Source organism: Lygodium microphyllum, chromosome 20 (genome assembly GCF_053477565.2).
Source record: "Lygodium microphyllum isolate KBCC chromosome 20, Lygodium_microphyllum_v1.1.10, whole genome shotgun sequence".
NCBI lineage: Eukaryota > Viridiplantae > Streptophyta > Polypodiopsida > Schizaeales > Lygodiaceae > Lygodium > Lygodium microphyllum.
In genome coordinates, this window is record NC_141154.1 from 129,257,193 (window position 1) to 129,266,508 (window position 9,316).

Consider the following 9,316-nt stretch of genomic DNA (forward strand, 5'->3'; position numbering starts at 1 on the left):
CTAAGTTCCTTCCATGGTTGCTACAACAAAAATGGCATTTTTAAAAATAATTTAGGGGCACCGAAAAAAATACCGGCCCCCCACAACATTTTTAACAATCGTGCCCATTGAAATCCACAAGCTTTATTAAGCTTAAATCTTTGTTTTGCAAAAAAATTAGTTCAAGGTTTTTGCTTTCACACTTTCTTCAACATGGTTTTTTTATTTCGGAGGGGCAAACACGCTTGAAATTGAGATCCATCTAGACAGTTGGCTTCGTGACATTCAAATCTATAAAAGCTAGTTGCCGACACACACTTTCTAGCTCTCGGATCATATAACTGCTTCATAATGCGAAACCTTGTGGGAATTAAATGGGGGGAGAAACAAACTTCAATCGATGAACTGAGACTTGCACTGGCTTCTTGGTATCGAACTCCATCTAGGAAAACTCTAGCTCATTGATCCACAACCATTTCATTTTGCATGATATTTTGGACTTTGACGGTCTCTCGACCTCTTTTTTGGTTCAAAATCAACCTTTAAAATCTGTGCTTACCAAGAACATATGCATCCTTCCTTTTTGAAGCATATACAAATAGATATATTGTCACTCAAGTATCTCACAATACTGTTTATTTCTTCCTAATGCTTTTTGCCTAGGTTTGTCATATATTTGCTAACGACTCCCACTACATAGACAATGTTTGTTTATATAACAACCATGGCGTACATCAAGATACTAACTACGGATGCATATAGAACCTTGGCCATTTCGATCGTATGCTCATATAACTTAGGCCTATCGTCCCAACTAAGTTTCAAATATTGAGGCAATGGAACACTAAAATTGTTTCTCCTCTCCATATTGAAATGCTCTAATGCCTTTCCAATGTATTCCTTTTTAGACAAATAGAGCATCTTTTGTCTCAATCTCACATCACATGCACATACTAAGGATGTGACCAAAATTCACCGTCATTAATGTTAAAGGTTAGGATGCACAACCTCTTCTTGAAGTATACAAGCTATTTCTTAATAGAGAAGTCTTTATAAACTAAGCCATAACTTAGGATCTTGTTCCGTAAATTGAACATCCCTAATCAATTTTTTATATTTTGGATCCGATACAATGGAGGTTAGTGATCCTACTAAAAGGTTCTTCCAAGATGGGAGCATTGAGGAATGATTTGTAGCTTAGTGCACTTGCAATGACATTATCCTTCATGGCCTATATTCGATCTTAAAGCTGTACTCTTATAAGACCTCAATCCACCTTCATTATCTTATGTTATAGATTTAGTTGTGTAAAGATCATTTGATATTCATATGATTAGTTACCAAACTAAACCTCTTCCAAATCAAGTAGTGTCTCCATAGTTGGAAAGCAGGAATCATGTCCTTTTTTCAGACACAATTACTCTACCCATTTTAAATGGTGTCCAATAGACTTTCACTTTGCCTACAATCCTATGCTTGTTGGGTTTTCTTCGAAAAACCTACATATTTTCTAAACATTAAAGAATAACCCACTTTATCATATCCTCGATAGCACTTGGTCTTGGTTTATCCTTTTGAAATTTTTATCTATCATGAGATTTGAATCAAGAAACGCTTATTAAGTAATTATCTTCAACAACCAAAGAAAGTGCACGTTTTAGATGGAAGTTGGGAGAAGGAAGCAATTATCAAGACTATTATCTTGAATTGGCTTACATTCACGACAAGACAAACTTTTCATATAAATGCTTGCTTCCTTTTGATCCATCAAACAAGAATGAAGAAAACCATAATTAGATGTGAAATGATTTTTATATTAATTGAATATCAAGGCTTACATTGATACTTGTGCCTTAGAGGTGGCCAAACCCTTGACCATGTATTTTTACAAGTGGTCCCATTACAATGTCCATCTTGGTGATCAACCAAGTGGAACCATAATCAACTTCTTACATCATACATGATACAACGGTGACACACTGCTACATGTGAAAGAATGGAACGTGTGACCTTGGGTTGATTACACCATTTTGCTACCACTTGAGCTAGTAGTTCTTGGCAAAGGAAGCCATTATTATAACCCCAAACACCTACCTATGCTATGATGAAAACAACTATAACTATCTATATAAAGAATCACCATTATCCATAAAATTTAATGTAGTTATCTATTTAAAGAGCCATTACCTTTCTATATAAAGATGTTACAACTAAGAGTCGTCATTATCCATAAACTTGATGCCCGTCATGATTGAGATGAGACATGAGTTTCAAGTCAATAATTTTTTATGGTGACATGTTATTATAGAAATACGAAAGTAGAGTGCTCTCATTCATTTTGTGGAGAAACATGGAAGTAGAATGCTCTCATCCATTAGTCTAAACCCCAAAATTTAAACCCAGTGTGTGTAAAATTATTAGTAATAGAACAATTTGAATAGATTGCTTGTTGGTGGTATAATGGTCAAGTTTATTACCTCCATTGAGATAAAAGAGTAGATTTAAATATTTTACTTTGATAGTGTTGACCAAAGAAGATAGGAAATATAACTATAGATATGATTTGAGGAGGCATTCCTATTGATTCAACCAATTTTATCTCGATACATGTGTGGAAGCTATACAAGATCAAAAGTGGAATCAATAACAATGGGGGAGAAAAAAGAAATCAATGCATGCAAGGCAAATTCTTCATTCATCTACAATCTTTAAATATACTTGAGTGTATATCTTTGGTGCTTGAGAGGGGTTAATCCACCTATGGCCTATAGTGGCTCCTTGAAATGGGGATGTGTGTCTATATTCATGTAGCGTACCCACCCTGATTATGTGACGGATAACATTTTAGTAGTTGCCCAGAGTTTACGTTCCAACTGTCGCCATTTGTACTCTAACCAGAATGATTGGATTTTGTCCCGACTAGTTTACCCTAGGTCTAGCCCATTGGGGAAGCGTCCTATTGTTACCCATGAAGGACCAAACTTGAAGGTTCCTAATTGACCTAACAGTCACCTATCAACAACTAGCTCACATCCGGAGGTGTCCTTCAAGAGGATTCTTGTTCAAAAGGAGCAACTGCCATTACCTTTGGTTCATGGAGTACAACACTTTTTTCCATTAGCAGACTAAGGATTTATGAAATCCCTCGTAGTGCCCTAGCATAGTCGCCATACCTTTTCCCTAAGATAATTTACCGTTTAGGTTTTGAGACCAAACCTTAGGTAAGTTATCGAATTTTCCCTTCCTAGAGTTTCTTCCTAGCATTTGTTTTTTGGGGAAACCTCTCGGCTAACCAAGACCACCCTGCCATAAGACTAGATTCATTTGTCATGAATCCATCCACTTGCTTCCCTCTATGAAAGTTCTTAGTTATCTAATTACCTACCACATTACATGAAACATATAAAAGCTGCTTCATTAATTAAAAAGAGTCCTTTTATGCACAGTTGTTCATTTGCATAATTTACTCACACAGACATACAATCAGAGAAACAAATTCATTGATTATGTTCCGTAATGTGTATTCTCCCATCCATACAGGAGAAAAATTACAATTTCACATGGTGCTGACTCATCCAACGCATTTGTATGTCACCAAGATCAAATCCACCTATAGCTAGTGTTTTTAGGTGTCCTAAGTACTTAATACAATCCCTGTTAGGAGACCTCTCGCCATCGGAGCCGGTCCATGCTTTTGCAACGATAAAAACATCCCCTCTTAGTATGGGAATTCAGCACCTATCCTTGGGGGAGGTATAGAGCTTCTCAATTTTTATCTATTCCAATACTTAATTCAATCAAGATCTAATTTATAAAATCACAAACAAGATTGATGCACTACAAGGATATCAGGCCACAGCGACGACAAATAGCGGCATTGCTATTTGCGTCGCTATTAGCGTCGCATTTGCGACACAAATAGCAACGGTACCTAGAGCAAAAAAATGCAGGCCAAAACCCGAGCGCGTTACATTGTGCGCATTCACGAAAGAGAGCAGGAGGGAGAGCGAGAGAGAGAGCTTGAGAGAGAGAGAGCGACCATCTTGCTGAGAGGGAGAGAAAGAGAGAAATAAGGCTTCTCACCGCCATCGCCGCCACCACCGCCATTTGCGAAGACGAGGAGGAGGTGTACAGAGGGTGAAGAGGAGCCGTCTTCGTGAAGAGGAGCCACCAAACCCTTCTTCGAGTCTTTACAGTGAGTGCATTTTCTCTCTTTTACTTGTTTTTTGTATAATTTTTGTATATTGAGGGAGGGAGAGGAAATGAGAGAGAAAGAGAGGGAGAGGGAGAGGAAGGGAGAGGAAATGCGAGAGGAAGAGGGAGAGGGAGGGGGAGGAAATGAGAGAGGGAGAGGGATGGAGAGAGAGAGAGAAAGAGAGGGAGAGGGAGAGGGAGAGGGAGAGGAAATGGGAAATAAAGAGGGAGGGAGAGGGAGGGAGAGAGAAAGAGAGGGGGAGGGAGAGGAAATGAGAGAGGGAGAGGGAGAGGAAATGGGAAAGGAAGAGGGAGGGAGAGAGAAAGAGAGGGGGAGGGAGAGGGAGGGAGAGGAAATGAGAGAGGGAGCGAGAGAGGGAGGGGGAGGAAATGGGAAAAGAAGAGGGAGGGAGACATTAAACATAATAGGAAAATGAGAGAGAGGGAGAGAGAGAGGGAGGAAATGGGAGAGGGAGATGGAGGGAGAGAGAGAGAAAGAGAGGGAGAGGGGGAGGGGAGGAAATGGGAAAGGAAGAGGGAGGGAGAGGGAGAGAGAGAGAGAGGGGGAGGGAGAGGAAATGGGAAAGGAAGAGGGAGAGAGAGGAAATGAGAGAGTGAGAGGGATACATTAAACATAATAGGGAAATGAGAGAGGGAGAGGAAATGGGAGAGGGAGAGGGAGGGAGACATTAAACATAATAGGGAGACATTAAACATAATAGGAAAATGAGAGAGAGAGAGGGAGAGGGAGAGGGAGGGAGACATTAAACATAATTGGGAAATGAGAGAGGGAGGGGAGGGAGAAGAAATGAGAGAGGGAGAGGAAGAAAGTAAAAAGAAATGAGAGAGGGAGAGGAGAGAGAAAAAATGAGAGAATGAGAGGAGAGAGAAAAAGAGAGAAAAGATGTTAAACATAATAGGAAAAGAGAGAAAGAGAGGGTGAGGGTGAGGGTGAGGGAGGGAGAGGAAATGAGAGAGGGAGAGGAAGAGAGAAAAGGAAATGAGAGAGGGAGAGGAGAGAGAAAAAGAGAGAAAATGTTGGGGGTAAAGGCGCCTCTGCCTAGCTGCCCATGTATTACTACACTGATTTTCACTGCCACTGCACACTGCAGGTGGCGAGCACCCATCATCCTCACTTTATTCTTTATTCTTTTAGTGAGAGTTTGAATAAAGGAAGGCCCGGTCACACATTGTGACTGTTGGAGTTCCCATTTCTAGTCTCTCCCTTTCTTGCTCTTGCTCTCCCGCCATAGCTCTCGAGTCCAACCTTCGATCTGTCGGTCCCTTTCAACTGGTATCAGAGCTTTGCGCTTGGTTCATGGCATTCTTAGTATCCCATCGACTCCCTACTTGCATTGGGTCTCCTTCCCGGCAGCCATATGCGACTCCTTCGAGCTCCCGTCACTCCCCAGCTTCTCAGCACCTTCCTGGCATTATTGGGCACCTTCATGGCATTACATCAGAGGTATTTGATCATTTTCTTTAGGGTTTACTTCAGTTCTCAGGTCTCATAGGCTGTAAACAAGATTGGGGCAACCACCATTGAATCTCCCTTGCTTCATATCTCACTTGCCTTTGAACAAGACTTGCTGAAGCTTGTTTTGAGGCCTTCCTTAGCTTTAACCGGACCCCTTCGAAGCTTGGCCACCATTTTTTGTAGCCCCAAGACCAATATTTATAGTTGTCGAAATCACACAGCCCTCCCATATGTGTCGTTAGCATTGACAGTCACAATAGCAGCTCTTCCTCTCCATTGGCACTTGGAAAGGCTCCATTTCGGGCATATGAACATACTTTGATGCTTGGTTTTGATGGTTGATGTGTTGGCATAGCATTTGGACTGATTTAACACTATTTTGGGACTGTCATAATAGTCCATGGGCAGTTTATGATAGTGTTACAATGACATTTGATGCTATAACTTGTTTGGCATTGTCATTTTTTATGCCCGGTTGGTCCCGTTTGATGCCCGGATGTTGGGGGAATGTATGCCTATTATTTGCTAACCATTTGGAGCTGATTTTGGTGCTGAAATTCTTAGTTTTGAACAGTAAATCACTGCTGTACATAGTTGGGCTGAAGTAATTTTACTCATGTATACTTATGCTTATGCTTTTCGAGCTATGTTTCGGACATATATGGTGATGTATTGACACTTGGGGCTCGACATAGAGCTTGGTTTTGATTCGGGATCATTAGTTGATCTTGAGCTCACTTTGCAAAGCATTTGGATGCTCCGTCTTGGATGTACTTATGGCATGTATGTTACTTATGTCTGACCGGTCTTAACATGCTTAGCCTATGCCATTACTACATGCTAGTTACATTGTTTGGAGCCTATTGCTACTGGAGCTCGGTCTTGGCTTGACCTTGGATTCTCGGAGCTTACTTGAGCTATTTATTGGCTTGCCAGAGTTGTATCTTGGGATGTACTTGATATCTTACATGCTTATGGATGCTACATACGCATGCTCTACTGCCCACATGTTCGGGATGTACTATTGATGTATTGTCTTGGACTTATGTCATTGGCACTGTGTCTTGCCTTGGCTTGAGCTCTTGAGCTTGTACATACGGCTTTTGTACCAGTGGGAGCATTCTTGAATGCTTATCAGACATTGAGCAGGTGGTACTTTTATGCATTGAGCCGTTACATGCTATTGAGCAGTCAGACACTTGAGACTTTGGGACTTCTTACCTTTTGGGATGATACATCATATGTCTTGGTTCACTGTATGCTTATGAGCTAATTCTCTGTTTTGGATCTGTATCTTTGTGAACTGACACCTATCTGTGTCAAGTTTTGGTAGTGGCAGGAACACTTTGCCCCGTTGCCTAGGGGGTGTGCCTACTCACTGGCACATGTTTGTATGACATACTTGGGTGTTGGATTGATAATTATCGACTGTCATATTCTTATGCTATGCCCGCATGATGCCGATTTGGTCTTGGCAGTACCTAATTGCCTTGGGATTCGATTTTGGCACTGTTAGCTCTCTTTTACTGAAATCTAAAATTTATTACAGCAAGCATATATGTATGGACTGACATGGATTTTTCATACTGAAACACTCTAAAATGATGTACTTTCACTAGTACTTGGTGGACAGCAGCTTTGGTTCCACTTTCTTCACCATTTTTCCTCGATTTTGGTGATTTTTTGTCATTTTCTGTAGTAAACAACAAGCAGTTTTGAACTGTCTATAGTATTCCAGCGTGCATTATGGCGAGTTCGTCCACTGATCATGCTATTTTCAACATCACTAAGCTTGATGGTACAAATTACTCTTATTGGAAGAGCTAGATTTGGCAGGTTTTGGTGCAAAAATCGCAGATCAAACCTTTGAGGTTAAGTGGGCATCCGCGTGCAACTATGCCAGATGAGGAATGGCTTGAGCTTGATGAGTTATGCAAGTCCACTATTGTATTGTCTCTCACCACAGAACAGGTTCACTATAATGTCTTTGAGGAAGAACAGAGTGCATGGCAGTTATGAAAAAAGAAAAAAAATCTCTATGATAAGAAAAGTCCAGCGAGTAAGATGTATTGGCTGAAGCAGCTTATGGATCTGCGCATGAAGGATAATGTGACTATGTCTGCTCACTTGAGCCAGTTCCATGCTATACTTAAGAACTTGACTTCGTAGGACATCACTTTTGTAGAGGATGTCATTCCTCTTTTCTTGCTTGGTACTCTTAATGAGTCATGGGATGTATTCTACACTGCATTATGTGCCTCTACTGCTACCTTGAAATTATATGATGTTGAGAGTGCTCTTCTGCGGGAAGAGGTTAACCGTAAGAATTTGAATGCCTCTCGTGTGTCTCATGCTATGGCAATTAGAGGCAGGAATGATGGATATGGAAAGCATGGCAGTGGTAGTGGCCATGGACAGGATTCTCAGAAATCTCGATCCAAGTCTCATGGGAAGTCACGTAGCAAATCCCGTGGCAAGAATGCAGATATTACTTGTCACTATTGTGGTAAAAAGGGCTATATTAGGCCACAATGCCATGAATTGCGCAATGAAAGGCTCAAAGATAAGGGGAAAGACAAAGTGCAAGATAAGTCTTCTGATCACAACATAGTACCTGCAAAGTCCAGTGTTAAAATTGAAGAGATTAATGTTATGCAGCCTGAGAATGTTGATGATGATGATTATATCCTAGCAGCTTCTTCTAGTGCTTCACAGATGACAAAGATACACTCTATGTATGCACAGTGTTGGCTCTTGGACTCAGGTGCATCCTTTCATGTGACACCTTGCCGAGAGTGGTTTCATTCATACCATACTGTTTCGGGTTTTGTGCGCTTGGGTAATGATAGCTCTCTTGATATTGTGGGCATTGGTGATGTTAGGCTGCAGTTTCCTTCTGGCAGCAGTTTTGTTATGCATGATGTACGTCATGTACCTGCTTTGACACACAGTCTCATGTCAACTGGATAGCTTGATGACGTAGGATATCATGTATGTTTTGGAGACTCTGCATAGAAGATCACTCGTGGCAGACTTGTGATTGCGAGAGGTGCCAAGGCTAGCAGTCTCTACCCCTTGATTGTATCAGCTTCTTCCCTTGATCATGTTTTGTCTGTGGGTTCTATCCCACATGTATCTCTTTGGCATGCCCGTTTGGGCCATATGTCTTTGAAGGGAATGAAAATGCTTTCTGGTTTGCAGTACTTACCGCCCCTTGATTATGCATGTTTTAATTCATGTGAGCATTGTCTTTATGGCAGGTAGACTAGATCTATGCATAAGAAGTCTGGTAGGCCACGCATGAGTGATCCCTTGGCATTGGTACATTCGGATGTTTGTGGGCCCATGCCTTGTCAGTCTATGGGTGGTGCAAAGTATTTTGTTACGTTCATAGATGATTTTTCACGGAAAGTTTGGGCTTATCCCATTAAGCTGAAATCCGATGTCTTGGCTGTGTTTCAGAGATGGCTTGCATTGGTTGAGAACCAATCTCGGTATAGGCTAAAATGCCTAAGGACAGATAATGGGGGTGAGTATGTCTCACGTTCTTTTGAGCAGTTATGTGATGAGAGGGGTTTGGCTGAGTGGATGAATAGAACCATCCAAGAGCATATACGCAGTATGCTTAGCCATGCAAGCCTCCCACAGAGCTTTTGGGCTGAGGCA